Source organism: Dama dama, chromosome 33, assembly GCF_033118175.1.
Source record: "Dama dama isolate Ldn47 chromosome 33, ASM3311817v1, whole genome shotgun sequence".
Lineage (NCBI taxonomy): Eukaryota > Metazoa > Chordata > Mammalia > Artiodactyla > Cervidae > Dama > Dama dama.
The window spans coordinates 19,053,566-19,070,051 of NC_083713.1; the positions used below are offsets into that span (position 1 = coordinate 19,053,566).

The window sequence follows — 16,486 nt, forward strand, 5'->3', positions numbered from 1 at the left end:
TTTTTTCATTATTTTTTATCTTTTTTTTTCTTGGATGGATGTCATTTTTAAAGTATCTGAGAAATGAAATCATTTTCAGAGGCCATCTTAAAGGCCTAATAAGCCACTGGACATTTTTTATGATTATCTCAGGGTTGATTGGTTATCTCAGGGTTGATTGGTTTACACAGAATTGCCCCCTCCAGATTCTTTCCAGATTGAGGATGGAAGCACCCTGTGTAGAGCATGGACCTCACAAGAGGACAGAAACCACTTGACATGGTGTGATTCAAAAGGATGTATTTGAAAAGGTCACCAGTCCCTCAATGACACCCTCATTGACTTTCCCCATAATGGTATCTTTATTCCTTTGTGCATTCAGGACTATGACAGCTGAGCAGAGAGGAACAGAAAGTATGATCAAGGCACCACAGATAGAACTGATTTTCTCACAATTTTGGTAGGACCTCACTTGATTATAAAGATACAGTGCTATGCAGATAAAGATGTAAGGAGCCTTTTTCTCCTACTAGCATTGACCATTAATTTTGAAGCAAGATTACTAATCCAGTTTACCTAACTCCTTTTCCCCCATATCTAAGGTCTAATCAATTATAGGCATTTTAGAAAAATTGATGTATATAAGACACTATACCTTGATTTATATCTACTTGTTGATTTTCACTAAAATTTTAAGATTCAAAAAATGTCAGCCCTAAAAATTAATTTAGAAATCACCTTTGAAAACACTAATAGTTACCCTGACATGCTCTGGATAAGAAAGTCCTACCCCGCATCGCTGCATTACCATTGACAACTGGTCCCTACTTCTAGAGTCCCAAATCTAAATCATTCTGCCTCCTCTCAGCCTTGAGTCTTATCCTATCAAATTTTATCAATCACTACTACCCCCCCTCTGGATCATCAACCAATTACTGGGTCACTTCCCATCTTTTCTTAAAATATTTCCAACTAGCTTACATCTGGAGTCACGTTTTAGATTTATATCTAATCCTCTCTGCTATGACTGAATGTTTGTGTTCCCCAGTCCCCACCAAAAGTCATATGTTGAAACCTAATCACCAGTGTCCTGGTATTAGAGGGTGGGGCCTTTGGGAGGTGGTTAAGTCATAAGAGCAGAGCCTCCTGTGTGGGATTATCGCCCCGATCAAAGACCCCAAAAGTCCCACTTCCCATTACATGATGCGGGGATACAGTGTGAGGACACAGTCTATGAACCAGGAAGCAGGCCCACAGCAAACACCAAAGCTCTGAGGCACCTTGATCTTGAACTTCTCAGCCTTCAGAACTGTGTTAAAGCAATTTCTGTTGTTGATAAGCCACCTAGTCTCTGATTTCTCTTAGAGCAGCCCAAACTGAATAAGAAAGCATGAGAACCTGCCTAAATGTGTCTCCCTTCCTTTTTTAATAAAACTTGATGATTTCTGTTTATAAGCTTTTCTATAAAGCATTCCATAATCCTTCTGGCTTTTCCAACTTCAATTCACTTGGGTGTTTTGTTAAAAATACAGATTCTGATTCAATAGTTCTGGACGGAGCAGGAGATTATGCATTTCTAACAAGCTTCTAGGTGCAGCCCTCAGGTACACTTTGAGTAACAAGCTTCTAGCTGGCAGAGCTATTTACTTCCTCTAAATTCATAGAGGGTGGGGCAGGCACCATGCATAATTTATTCATCTTTGTATCTCCAGTGAGTCACAGAGTAGTTGACACATCACAACACTCAATAAATATTTGTTGAGTAAATGATTGACTGAATGAATAAATATGTAACATTCAATCTGGCAATAAGAAGGTTCTTCTTAAAACAGAGTATTTTTATATGTTCTTTTTCTTTGACTTGCACCTTTTAAGAGCTATATATGCCTTTTGTGTCTGCAAAAACTACTCACTCAGTATAAATATTGAGAAAACTGTCAATTGATAAAAAGGATTTACTAAGTAACTGGCAAAAGCCAGTAGTCTGTACATGAGTTACCTAGAATGCAAGAATCATTTGACAAGCTGACCATACTAATAAATAGAAAGCTTTCAAGTTCATCAAAAGGCTAAATCAGAGGGCAGAAATGTTAAAATGAGCAACCAGGGAAAAAAGGTCCTTTGTAGACACAGACACACTCTAATGAGAAAAGTGATTCTGTTAGTTAAAATGCCAAGCCAGTGGTTGATATGCTTGGGAATAAAACCAAGCATTATTACTCTGGTAGGCAGATGGTGCTTTTTTTTTTTTTTCTTAATTCAATGCTTCACTTTTGTAAATAACAATGGAAATTGAACAACTGGCACACACCAAGCTTTGCAGACTGTGTTAAGGGTGTTCATAGATGAGTTTCCTCAACAGCCTGTGCCTTTGGAGGATTTAAATGTATACTGACTTTGCAGTATGATTTATTCAGTATTTCACATCTGTGTGTTATCCTCTCATTCCGGGCACAGAAGCCCAGGAGCAGGGACCTTATCTATGTACATGGTGGGCACACAGTAATACTTGTTGAATAAATAAAATATTTAGACAAACTTGGATATGTGTGTGACATACCAGATATGGATCTGGTATTCAGCAGAGAAGAGTAAGGGAGGTCAGGAAGTAGAATTTGGGGCATGTAACTTGAGTGGATTCCCAGACTGGAGAGAGACTGCACATACGTTGGATATGAATTTCTTTTTCTTAGTTATATTCCCAGAAGATGAATTGGCTTAGCATTCTGCCAAGGACAGGTTCTTTAAAAATATTATGTCGTGTAAAGAGATGAAAATAGCAGTGCCCTGGAGCTTTCAGAACCACTTCAAACACTGATTCTGCCATGAGATAATAAGTAAACCAGATACAAATAATTTACCAGCAGGCACAACCTGCTGTTATCTTCTGCCTATATTACATTTGTCAAAAAAGTAATTAAGGTACAGCAGATATATATATCTTAGAGGTACAGCAGATATATATATATATATATATATATATATATACACATACATATATATATATATATGGTTCCATTAAATATATAGTTCAAAATATATGCTTAAAATTCATGTTTTAATTAACTACCTATTCTGTAATTACTTAGACAATTACGCTTTGATTCTGCTTAAAAAGGATTCTGCAAGAACATAGGGGCATCTCCTACATAGAGTATTTAAAATAGACTGGAATTAGCAATCTGTAACTTAAAATTATACATAACATTTAGCATCACTTAAAATTAGAGCACCAGAAGATGCAGATTTCCATGGCATTTTCATTATGCAGAGGTAAACAACAAATAAATAAGCCATACATGAATATGAAATTAACAGCATGATAATTGCTTTATTCCTAGAGTGTATGAGATATTAAATCCTCAAATAAACACTTACTTAACCTCATTCTCACATTATGTCTGTTGCTTTTATCAAAAGCAGCGTACCTGGAACACTCAAACTCAGACAGCTTCTACAGCGAGGTACAAAGTCCACAGAAATCCCTGCCACCACCCCCGCTCACCCCCATGAATTTCAGAGTGATTTCTTGGCAGGCTCTAGTATTGGAGGGATGTTAGATGTTAGACAATCAATAGAAGTGAGAGGAAATTTAGAGGTCAATAAAATATGCACAAGCTATTATTTTGCATATGACACCACACTTTACTCCTCTGCTAGTTCTTTAAGAAGCTTCATCCAGATGATCAGCCCAGCCATTCCAGGGAAGAGCTACCACCCGGCTGAGACCAAGTCCCTGCTCTGTCTCTCTTGCACAGGCCCCTGCTGACTTGTTACACATTTATGCAGGAAACTGTTAAACCTTATACCTGCTGAATTTTTCCTTCTCTGCAGAAAGTTTTTGTATTTTTCTTTTGACTCAGTAGCAACTAAGAGTCTTATGTCCTGGGCCCAGCTTTGCCCTAAATTCAACCCCAAGTAATGGTTTCTCCATCTTACTCAGAGCCTGAAACTTACTCATTTATAAAGAGGCTTCTGACACACCTGGAGTTTTCCAGTAAGCAAGGTTAAAGGGTCAGTAATAATGTTACCTCTACCCTTTGAATATGAAACTGCTAGAGTTCAAAGCTATTTGACCTATCCTGATAAAAACATCTCATCATTTTCCACAAAACACTCAAAAGTAAGGTTCAGAGGGGATGTATGGCTAGCATACTATAACACTAACCTCTTCTAGCAGGAGATAGCAACCACTTCATTGGAAGCCGACAACTGAAAAATAAAAGGAAAAACATGAGACAATTGTGAGATCCAAAGAAAGGGAAATCTTGTTATCCCAAATAAGCATCTTTAAAAATTATTAAGTTCTATTGTTCCAGTGACGAAATTAGTATGTCTTTGTTGACCTAAACTTAAATTTGACACAATGGGTAAATTTAAGCCTGAGGCTTTTATGCCATTATCAGAGCCTCCGTCAGTGAGTGCTTTAACCTAATTACATTTGATGCAGCAAATCAACAAAACCACTGCTGGTTATGACCTCTGCCAAGAGCACTAGCGAGCTAGACAAATGGAGCTTAAGATGCTATTAGTTGTTCTGTTGCAAAGTTCCAGATACAAGCCGACAGGAGGCTGTTGCATGACTGGGGCAGGCATCCTCCAGATGGCATTCTGTATTGGCTTGTGGCAAAGCTCACAGGGGTACTGGCACATTTTCTCTGTCAAAATGAAAGTTTTCCAATTACAAGGAGATAATGCGAGGAGATGCAAACTTAATCTCCTGAACAAAAGGTTGCAAGCTGTGTAATAGCCATTTCAGGGGAGAGATTTCACTATTGTTCAATTGATTTAAACATTGCAGATCACCAAATGGGCTATCTTTCCTAATAAAATCAAGGAATCGGCTGCAGTTGATTTTATTCCCTGGAACAATGCTGTAATGGTTTCATCATTTAAGGGAGAATTCTTTTAAATTAGTGCTTTTCCATTGAACTGAACCCTGCAATTATTTTTTTTTCCCCCTAATGTGTTAACAGGTACAAAGTAGGCAGTTTTCCCTTTCGTGAAACACCCATTGCCTTAAATGAAGGCTTCAGGTGTGATGCCATAACAGATCCCTATTGGATACTAGATCACAGAATTTCATTAGGAAGATTAGACATGTTAAATGGTAAGAAGGCAGTAATAACATTAAAACCTGTGAGACAATTTAGCAAAACGTTTGCTTCTTCATTTTCTGACCCAGTGAGCACTGGCAAGAATTATATGTAGAGCTATTAATAGCTATGGAAATGAGGTGACATGCCTCAACACTTGTCCAAAAATATCTGACCCATCAAAGCAAGTCAGTAGGTACTTTGTTGTAAGGTTATGTCTCAGAAAGAGGTGAGGTTGACTTCATATGAGGTTCACTTGATGAACATTCTGTGACAAAGCAGGTCGCTGTATATCCACTTTCACAAATCCAACAGGGATGTTACACAGGATGAGAGCTTGTGTGTGTCCTCCATCAGAGTATTTCACATAACCACACTCCTATACTGAATACTTATGCAGCATTTCATAGAGTAAATGTAAATGATCACACCATTCTAAAATAAGCAAAGATCTTTCAATATTTATGCTGGATTCATGTGTGTGTATGTGAAAAAGAGATTTTAGGAGAATCATTCACTACAAAAAAATTTAAGCACAGATTCACAGTATTAAAAAGGACAGGATAGACTTCCAAACACTTCTTAAGCAAACTCACCCACAAAAAATACTTTCACATCAAATTTCAAAATCATTTAAAGCACCTATTTTACTTATTTAGAAGAAGATCAATGTTACAAGTTTGCATAAAACACTGAATTGCAGTCAATAGGGTAAAAGCACAGTAAGCAAATGCCTTTTTTTTGTTTCCATAGAAAGGAGCTAGGAAACTGCCGTTTTTGTTTTTTTAACGGAACATTCAGCCAGCTAAATAAAGCATGAAGGTAAAGTCTAAGTAGTCTCCACTGTAACATTTTAAGATTCGTAAATCAGTCAGAAATACAAGCAAGCCCTTCAAATCACTCAGAAAACTTAAGATTCCAATCGAAGAGTTAACATTTTCAAGCCATGAGCATTTTTAAAAAGTCTCAACATCAGCATAAAGTGGTCTATAACAGCTGTTGTAAAGCTCAACATCAATTTTATGTTGGCTCAACTGCTAAACAGTGATCACAACGATGTCCCTTAGGAGGTATTAAAGGGCCCAAGTGGATAGCAGTTTAAAAGCTGAGCAGGAAGTCAAAACGGATTCTTCGTCTGTTTACAAAAATACTGCTCCCGATGTTCTTGTACCACCACCTAGTGGTTAGTAGCTCTCAATCGGCAAATAGAAACCAAATAGAAGCTGCTGTGATCAAAGCAAATGGAGGGGAGGAGAAAGGAAGGAGAGGAAAGAAGGGAGGGAGACAGGAGGAAAAGAAACTCAGCAAAGAGAATATGAAAAGGAAAAAGAAGATAGTGAAACCAAGCAAACGCAACTACAGACACAATTTCCAGGTCTTAAGACCTACTTCCTCATAAAATGCATAGAATGCTATCAATTGAAATTAAAACATTACTAAAGCCATTTTGCTTTGCTTTAGGGATTTATCCTACACTACAGAACCTATGGATAAATTCTGCGTGTCTAAACTGTTATACATACAGTGTTCTCCCAGTGTTAGTCACTCAGTCGTGTTCGACTCTTTGTGATCCCGTGGACTGCAGCCTGCCAGTCTCCTTTGTCCATGGAATTCTCCAGGCAAGAAGACTGGAGTGGGTTGCTATTTCCTTGTCCAGGGGATCTTTTCAATCTACGGATTGAACCCAGGTCTCTGGCATTGCAGGCAGATTCTTATGGTCTGAGCCACTAGGGAAGCCCGCTATATGTGCAAGATAACACAAATGTTTGTAAGCTTCACTGGTGATCAGTTTATGTAAATTATGGCACATCCGTAAAGTATAGCATAAAAGAGAGCTTTATCTACCTAAGGAACAATCGCTCAGTTATTTGGTTAAGTGGGGGAAAAGCAAGATGTAGGACAATGTGTTTTACAAACTACCACTTCTACGAAAATACGTTTTCTCTTACATGTATACAGTTTCCCTGTAAGGAAGACAAGAAGCTGGAAAAACTGCCTTCACAGAGGGACCTGGGGGAGTGGGAGGCCAAGCTGGGAAGGACACTGTAGTTTTATGCCTTAAACCATGTGGATGATTCCTAAGGATAAAATCCTTAAAAAACAGTACATGAAAAAAAGCTAAGTTTTTCATGTGGCTTTTTTAAAAATCAATAGAACCTCTGAAATTTTTCATTTGAAGTAAAATTCATCATGTTTAACATAACTGTGACAAAACTGAACCTTTCATTTTTCTCTATAAAATGAAATACTGATACAATAGTCCAAAGGAGAGAAATTATTTGTAAAAGGCAAAAAGTAGTGAAATATTAAAACCATTTTACGCTCACAGTTTGACAAACTCTAGAGACCTCAGTTGAGGAACGTTCTTTTCAAAGAGGATGTTTTGGGCACGTACTCTGGGCTGAACTGCTTGGACAGTGAAAGAAGTATGTTGTAGGTGGCACTAGTTGATCAACAGATGTTTAAAAATAGTGAAAATAGAAAAGTCAAGAACTCTTAGGAGGTAAAGGTAAAGAAATGTGTATAGTCCTTTTTGTAAAAAAAAAAAAAAAATCTATGTATTTGGCTATGCTGGGTCATAGTTGAGGCATGTGTGATCTAGCTCCCTGGTCAGGGGTCAAACCCAGGTCTCCTGCACTGGGAGCACAGAGTCTTAGCCACTGACCATCAGGGAAGTCCCAGTGCATACAGTCATCACTAGAGAAGGAAATGAGATCTGGACCATCTGAGCTGATATCAAGTGTCACAAAGAACTGTGCTGGTAGACGTTAGTCATTATGTTCCAAATGAGGCTACACCCACAGCCACAGAAAGAGATTAATAAAATTGACAAAGAACAAGGTTCATTGTAAATTTGTGTGGGGTTTCCCTGGTGTCCAGTGGTTAAGACTTTACTTTTCAATGAAGGGGGTATGGTTTTGATCTCTGATCCCTAGTCAGGGAGCTGAGATTTCTACATGCCTCTTAGCCAAAAACCCAAAACACAGTATATAAGCAGTATTGTAACAAATTCAATAGACTTAAAAAAAAATCACCTGGTGTTCAAGGAAATCATCTGATGTGAAAGGAAGAAACCAAATGAAGCAGAATAATATTTGGAAGAATCAAGAAAAATGCAGTAAGCTGAAGAAAAGTTTAAAGAGACAGAGAAATACTGCTTCATGAAGAAAGAACAAGATAGAGGCTTCTGGTTCAAGATGACGGAGAATAAGTACATGCGCTTATCTCCTAAAGCGCAATTTGTGTGCAATAGCACAAAAATTGCAACTAGCTGTTGAACAACCATCAACAGGAGGATGCTGGAACCCACCAAAAAAAAAAAAAGATACCACATGTCCAAAGACAAAGAAGCAGCTGCAGCGAGACGGTAGGAGGGGCGCAATCACAATAAAATCAAATCCCATACCCGCCGGATAGGTAAGCTACAAACTGGAGAACAATAACAATACCAAATAAGTTCTCAACACAACATCCGGCTTGCCAGCCTGGGGATCCAACAAAGGGACTGGGAATCCCCAGGGAATCTGGCCTTGAGGGCCAGCAGGATTTGATTATAGACCTTCCAGAGGACTAGGGGAAACAGACTCCAGTCTCGGAGGGCACAAACAAAATTGTGCATAAACCAAGACCCAGAGTAGAGGGGGAGTGACCCCTCAGGAGACTGAGCCAGAACTACCTGCTAGTGTTGGAGGGTCTCCTGTGGAGGTGTGGGCTGGCAGGGGCTCAACACAGGGATGGCAGCACTGGAAAGTCTCAAGCCCCCTTGGTACAAACCCACTTGGAGTTCGCCATTGACCCTATCACAGAGCCCATAGACACCCCGGCTGGGTTGCTTCAGGCCAAACAACTACCAGGGAGGGAGTGCAACCCCACTCATCAACAGGTAATTGGATTAAAGCTACATGAGCAAGGCCCTGCCACTAGAGCAAGACCCAGTTTTTCCCATCAACAGTCCTTTCCATCAAGAAGCTCACACAGGCCTCTTAGCCTTAGCCATCAGAGGGCAGACAGAAGAAGCAAGAAGCACAATCTCACAGCAGCTAAAACAAAAACCATGTTATAGAAAATTAATCACGATGAAAAAGCTGTTTGTTATGTCTCAGAGTTGTCTATTATGTCCCAGAATGGACAAACAGAGATGAATAATACACTAGAAGGAATCAATAACAGAATAACTGAGGCAGAAGCATGGATAAATGACCTGGAGGACAGAACGGTGGAAATCACTGCCATAAAACAGAATATTGACAAAAGAATGAAAAGAAATGAAGACAGCCTCAGAGACCTCTGGGACAACATTAAACGCATAACATTCTCATTATAGGGGTCCTAGAAGAAGAGAGAAAGGACTTGAGAAAATATTTAAAAGAGATAATAACTGAAAACTTTCCTAACATGGGAAAGGAAATAGTCAACCAAGTCTAGGAAGCACAGAGAGTCCCAGGCAGGATAAACCCAAGGAGGAACATACTGAGATACATAGTAATCAAAATGACAAAAATTAAAGACAGAGATAAAATATTAAAAGCAACAAGGGAAAAATGACAAAAACCATACAAGGGAACCCCCATCAGGCTATCAGCCGGTTTTTTCAACAGAGACTCTACAAGTCAGAAGGGAATGGCATGATATATTTAAAGTGATGGAAGGGAAGAAGCTACAACCCAAGAATATTCTACCCAGCAAGACGCTTCTTCAGATTTGATGGAAAAAGCAAAGCTTTCTAGACAAGCAAAAGTTAAGAAAATTTAGCAACACCAAACCAGATTTACAACAAATGCAAAAGGAACTTCTCTAGGCAGGAGACACAAGAGAAGAAAAAGATCTATAGAAAATAAACCCAAAACAATTTAAAAAATAGTAATAGGATCATCAGTTCAGTTCAGTTCAGTTGCTCAGTCATGTCGGACTCTCTCTGACCCCATGAATTGCAGCATGCGAGGCCCCCCTATCCATCACCAATTTCCAGAGTTTACTCAAACTCATGTCCATTGAGTCGGTGATGCCATCCAGCCATCTCATTCTCTGTCGTCCCCTTCTCCTCCTGCCTCCAATGCCCCCCAGCATCAGGGTCTTTTCCAATGAGTCAACTCTTCACATGAGGTGGCCAAAGTATTGGAGTTTCAGCTTCAGCATCAGTCCTTCCAATGAACACCCAGGACTGATCTTCTTTAGGATGGACTGGTTGGATATCATACACATTGATAATTACCTTCAATGTAAATGGATTAAATGCACCAACCAAAAGATATACACTGATTGGGTGGATGAAAACATGTGCATATATGCACTTCCACTTACCACATCACTCTGCTTGACTCTCCCACCTCAAAATTGTATGTGATTATTTTATATTGTTAAGTTAATCATGTTCTCATTATGGCTTGCAGTTCAGTTCAGTTCATTTCAACTGCTCAGTCATGTCCGACTCTTTGTGACCCCATGGACTGCACCATGACACACCACACTGTCCATCACCAACTCCTAGAGTTTACCCGAACTCATGTCCATTGAGACCGTGATGCCATCCAACCATCTCATCCTCTGTCGTCTCCTTCTCCTCCCACCTTCCATTTTTCCCAGCATCAGAGTCTTTTCACATGAGTCAGCTCTTCACATCAGGTGGCCAAACTATTGGAGTTTCAGCTTTAACATCAGTCCTTCCAATGAACACCCAGGACTGATCTCCTCTAGGATGGACTGGGTGGATCTCCTTGCAGTCCAAGGGACTCTCAAGAGTCTTCAACACCACAGTTCAAAAGCATCGATTCTTCAGCAGTCAGCTTTCTTTGTAGTCCCAGCTCTCACATCCATACATGACTACTGGAAAAACCATAGCCTTGACTAGATGGACCTTTGTTGGCAAAGTAACGTCTCTGCTTTTTAATATGCTGTCCAGGTTGGTCACAGCTTTTCTTCTAAGGAGCAAGCATCTTTTAATTTCATGGTTGCAGTCACCATCTGCAGCAATTCTGGCACCCCAAAAAATAAAGTCTGTCACTGCTTCCATTCCTTCCTCATCTATTTGCCAAGAAGTGATGAGATTGGATGCCATAATCTTCATTTCTTTGAATGTTGAGATTTAAGCCAACTTTTTCACTCTCCTCCTTCACTTTCATCAAGAGGCTCTTTAGTTCTTCTTCACTTTCTGCCATAAGGGTGGTGTTGTCTGCATATCTGAGATTACTGATATTTTTCACAGCAATCTTGATTCCAGCTTGTGCTTCATCCAGCCCAGCATTTCTCATGATGTACTCTGAATATAAATTAAATAATAAGGGTGACAATATACAGCCTTAATATACTCCTTTTCCTATTTGGAACCAGTCTGTTGTTCCATGTCCAGTTCTAACTGTTGCTTCCTGACCTGCATACAGATTTCTCAAGAGGCAGGGCAGGTGGTGTCATATTCCCATCTCTTGAAGAATTTTCAACAGTTTGTTGTGATCCACACAGTCAAAGGCTTTGGCATAGTCAATAAAGCAGAAATAGATGTTTCTTTGGAACTCTCTTGCTTTTGTGATGATCCAGCAGATGTTGGCAATTTGATCTCTGGTTGCTCTGCCTTTTCTAAATTCAGCTTGAACATCTGGAAGTTCATGATTCACGTACTGTTAAAGCCTGGCTTGGAGAATTTTGAGCATTACTTTACTAGCGTGTGAGATAAGTGCAATTGTGCAGTAGTTTGAGCATTCTTTGGCATTGCCTTTTTTAAGGATTGGAATGAAAACTGGCCGTTTCCAGTCCTGTGGCCACTGCTTAGTTTTCCAAATTTGCTGGCATATTGAGGGCAGCACTTTCACAGCATCATCTTTTAGGATTTGAAATATCTTAACTGGAATTCCATCACCTCTCCTAGCTTTGTTCCTAGTGATGCTTCCTAAGGCCCACTAGAGTTTGCATTCCAGGATGTCTGACTCTAGGTGAGTAATCACACCATTGTGATTATCTGGGTCATGAAGATCTTTTTTGTATAGTTCTTCTGTGTATTCTTGCCACCTCTTCTTAATATCTTCTGCTTCTGTTAGGTCCATACCATTTCTGTCCTTTATTGTTCCCATCTTTGCATGAAATGTTCCCTTGGTATCTAATTTTCTTGAAGAAGTCTCTAGTCTTTCCCATTCTATTGTTTTCCTCTATTTCTTTCTCACTGAGGAAGGCTTTCTTATAGCTCCTTACTATTCTTTGGAACTATGCATTCAACTGGGTATATCTTTCCTTTTCTCCTTTGCTTTTGGCTTCTCTTCTTTTCACAGCCATTTGTAAGGGCTCCTCAGACAACCATTTTGCCTTTTTGCATTTCTTTTTCTTGGGGATGGTCTTGATCACTGTCTCCTGTACAATGTCATGAACCTCCAACCATAGTTCATCAGGCACTCTGTCTAACAGATCTAGTCCCTTAAATCTATTTCTCACTTCCACTGTATAATCATAAGGGATTTGATTTAGGTTGTACCTGAATGGCCTAGTGGTTTTCCCCACTTTCTTCAATTTAAGTCTGAATTTGGCAATAAGGAGTTCATGATCTGAGCCACAGTCAGCTCCCAGTCTTGTTTTTGCTGACTGTATAGAGCTTCTCCATCTTTGGCTACAAAGAATAGAATCAGTCTGATTTCAATGTTGGCCATCTGGTGATGTCCATGTGTAGAGTCTTCTCTTGTGTTGTTGGAAGAGGGTGTTTGCTATGACCAGTGCGTTCTCTTGGCAAAACTCAGTTAGCCTTTGCCCTACTTCATTCCGTACTCCAAGGCCAAATTTGCCTGTTACTCCAAGTGTCTTGACTTCCTACTTTTGCATTCCAATCCCCTATCATGAAAAGGACATCTTTTTTAGGTGTCAGTTCTAGAGTGTCTTGGAGGTGTTCATAGAACCATTCAACTTCAGCTTCTTCAGGATTACTGGTCAGGGCATAGACTTGGGTTACCATGATATTGAATGGTTTGCCTTGGAAACAAACAGAGATCATTCTGTCATTTTGGAGATTGCATCCAAGTACTGTATTTTGGGCTCTTTTGTTAACTATGATGGCTACTTCATTTCTTCTAATGGATTGTTGCCCACAGTAGTAGATATAATGGTCATCTGAGTTAAATTCACCCATTCCAGTCCATTTTAGTTCACTGATTCCTAAAATGTTGATGTTCACACTTGCCATCTCTTGTTTGACTGCTTCCAATTTGCCTTGATTCATGGACCTAACATTCCAGGTTCTTATGCAGTATTGCTCTTTATAGCATCAGACTTTACTTTCATCACCAGTCACATCCACAACTGGGTGTTGTTTTTGCTTTGGCTTTGTGTCTTCATTCTTTCTGGAGTTATTTCTCCACTGATCTCCAGTAGCATATTGGGTGCCTACCAACCTGTGGAGGTCATCTTTCAGTGTCTGTCCTTTTTGCCTTTTCATACTGTTCATGGGGTTCTCGAGGCAAGAATACTGAAGTGGTTAGCCATTCCCTTCTCCAGTGGACCACGTTTTGTCAGAACTCTCCACCATGACCCGTCCATCTTGGGTGGCCCTACATGACATGGCTCATAGTTTCATTGAGTTAGACAAGGATGTGGTCCTTGTGATTAGATTGTTACTTTTCTGTGATGGCTGGCAGTAATTATGTTTGTTTGTTTGTTTGTTTGTTTGCCTGGCTATTGATTGCCAATTAAAAGTGGTGGCTTAGACAGTAAAGACTCTGCCTCCCAATGCAGAAGATCCAGGTTCAATCCCTGAGTTGGGAACATCCCCTGGAGAAGGAAATGGCAACCCACTCCAGTATTCTTGCCTGGAGAAATCCAGGCAAGGACAGAGGAGCCCAGCAGGCTATCATCCACGGGGTTGCAAAGAGTCAGACTTGACTGAATGACTAACACACACACATTGATTGTGAAGACATCTTTTACTGTTGTAATTATGTAACTTTTACTCACCTAATACCATTGTTGGAGAAGGAAATAGCAACCCACTCCAGTATTCTTGCCTGGAGAATCCTGTGGACAGAGGAGCCTGGTGGGCTGCTGTCTGTAGGGTCGCACAGAGTCGGACACGACCGAAGTGACTTAGCATGTATGCATGCAGTACCATTGTATCATAATTGGTCAACAGAAATATAATAGAAGTCTATTATCACCAAAACTAGGATCTAATTGAAAAACCTGTAATTACTTTTTAAAATCCAGATGCATATCAAAATTATTATCTTGAATTTTTTTGAAAAATACAAATGCTTAGGCATTTCTTTTTTCCCCAGAGCTCCAGATGTTTCTAATGAGCAGTCATGACTAAAAACAACTATACTATATGATGATCTTTTACTTTTTTCTAGTTTGTTTCATTTTTTCTATTTCATATTTAATGCTCCCATTTCATTTAGTTTATGTTTTCCAATTTCTTATCTCTTCTTTTTCCTTTTTTGATGTTCTTTATCAAACTTCTATCAAGTGTAGTAGAATAGCTTTTCTATACATATATATAAATATGTAAATATATTTTAGAAAACTTATGAATTTTTGCCTAACTAAAAAATATTATGACATTTTCATTCCACTTGTCGGACTCAGTATGAATAGAAAGTTAGATTTCTAATTAAAGCAATAAGGTTTCCTGTATCGCACAGGGAGCTCTAGTCAATATCTTACAATAACTTATGATGGAAAATAATTTCAAAAATAATATATGTATATTTGTATAACTGAACCACCTTGATATGCACCTGAAACAATGTAAGTCAACTATCAGTTCGGTTCTGTCACTCAGTCATGTCCAACTCTTTGAGACTTCATGGACTGTAGCACACCAGGCTTCCCTGTCCATCACCAGCTCTCACAGCTTGCTTAAACTCATGCCCATAGAGTCAGTGATGCCATCCAACAATTTCATCCTCTGTCATCCCCTTCTCTTCCTGTCTTCAATCTTTCCCAGCATCAGGGTCTTTTACAAGGGGTCAGTTCTTTGCATCAGGTGGCCAAAGTATTGGAGCTTCAGTTTCAGCATCAGTCCTTCCAATGAATATTTAGGACTGATTTCCTTTAGGATTGACTGGTTGCATCTCCTTGCAGTCCAAGCGACTCTGAAGAGTCTTCTCCAGCACCAGAGTTCAAAACCATTGATTCTTTGGTGCTCAGCTTTCTTTATGGTCCAACTCTCACATCCATACATGACTACTGGAAAAACCATAGCTTGGACTATACAGTCCTTTGTTGGCAAAGCAATGTCTCTGCTTTTTAATTGCTGTCTAGGTTTATCATAGCTTTTCTTCCAAGGAGCAAGCGTCTTTTAATTTCATGGCTGTAGTCACCATCTGCAGTGATTTTGGAGCCCAAGGAACTAAAGTCTGTCACTGTTTCCATTGTTTCACCATCTATTTGCCATGAAGTGATGGGACTGGATGCCAGGATCTTCATTTTTTGAATGTTGAATTTTAAGCCAGCTTTTTCACTCTCCTTCAGTAATATATATATTTTTAAAAAAACCCTCCCCCAAAGAGCAAGATATTAGAGAAAGGTATATTCTGAGAATAAGAACAAACTCTTGAAATACAGAAATAGAATAAAAGATTCAATAATAGGTTGGAAGGCAATGTTGAGGATATACCTTAGAAATTAAACAAAACAAGAACAGAAAACACGAAAATAGGAGAGAAAAAATAAGAAAATAATGGAATCAGATGAGGAGTTACAATATCCCTTAATAAGGGTTCCAAAAACTAATTCAGATAAAATAAACAGAAAATAAATTATTAAATAATAACTAGTATGTGATTAGGACTAGAATGGAAGTAGTTTCAAAGTGCTGACTTTGAGGAAAACATTTAAACTGATAGGTTAGCTATGTGTTATACTGTATTAAGACAAGTTTTAGATATGTAATATTATGGAAGTAAATTAACAATAAGAACATAGAAAACTAAGTAAACAAAATCAAATTGGACATTGGGGGGCAGTGAGTTGTATAGGAAAAGAAATTTAATTATAAAATAATATATTGCTTATGCTCTCATAATAATGTAACACTAAATATATATTTAACCCAAATCTGGCCTGGTTTGTAGGGAATGGAATAAGGGAAATTTGGAGAAAGTACTGGAGGAGGTAATGCAAAACTCCAACTTACCTGGTAAAGAGTTGTGTCAAGAGATAATGTCTCAAATTGGAATAGCAAGATGCAGCTGCAAAAATGTGCTACTGAAAACAGAAATTAAAACCAGGAAAAAAAAAGCAAAGAGTAAAAAGTGAAAGCCTGAGGGAAATGAGAATCAGAAGGTAGGGAGTGGTGGAACAGATGCTTAGGAAATTCCTCATAAGCTTTGTACTATTGCTCTACTTTAACTGTAGGTATATTCCATTTTGATTAAAAACTAATTTGAAAATGCAGCTAACCATTGAGCAACAGGTTGGAACTGCTTGGTTCTACTTATATG

The 16,486-nt window shown here is 38.9% G+C and overlaps 1 long non-coding RNA gene across 1 annotated transcript in view; it reads right to left on the reverse strand.

The window, feature by feature from the left end:
* LOC133051042 (uncharacterized) overlaps positions 1-6,699 on the reverse strand; it is a 92,889-nt gene extending 86,190 nt beyond the window's left edge. Inside the window, exons 1-2 of the long non-coding RNA XR_009691758.1 lie at positions 6,599-6,699; positions 4,148-4,191 (exon numbers count right to left, since the gene is read on the reverse strand). This is a non-coding gene — a long non-coding RNA (uncharacterized LOC133051042). The remainder of the gene's footprint in view (positions 1-4,147; positions 4,192-6,598) is intronic.
* Positions 6,700-16,486: the final 9,787 nt, after the last annotated feature.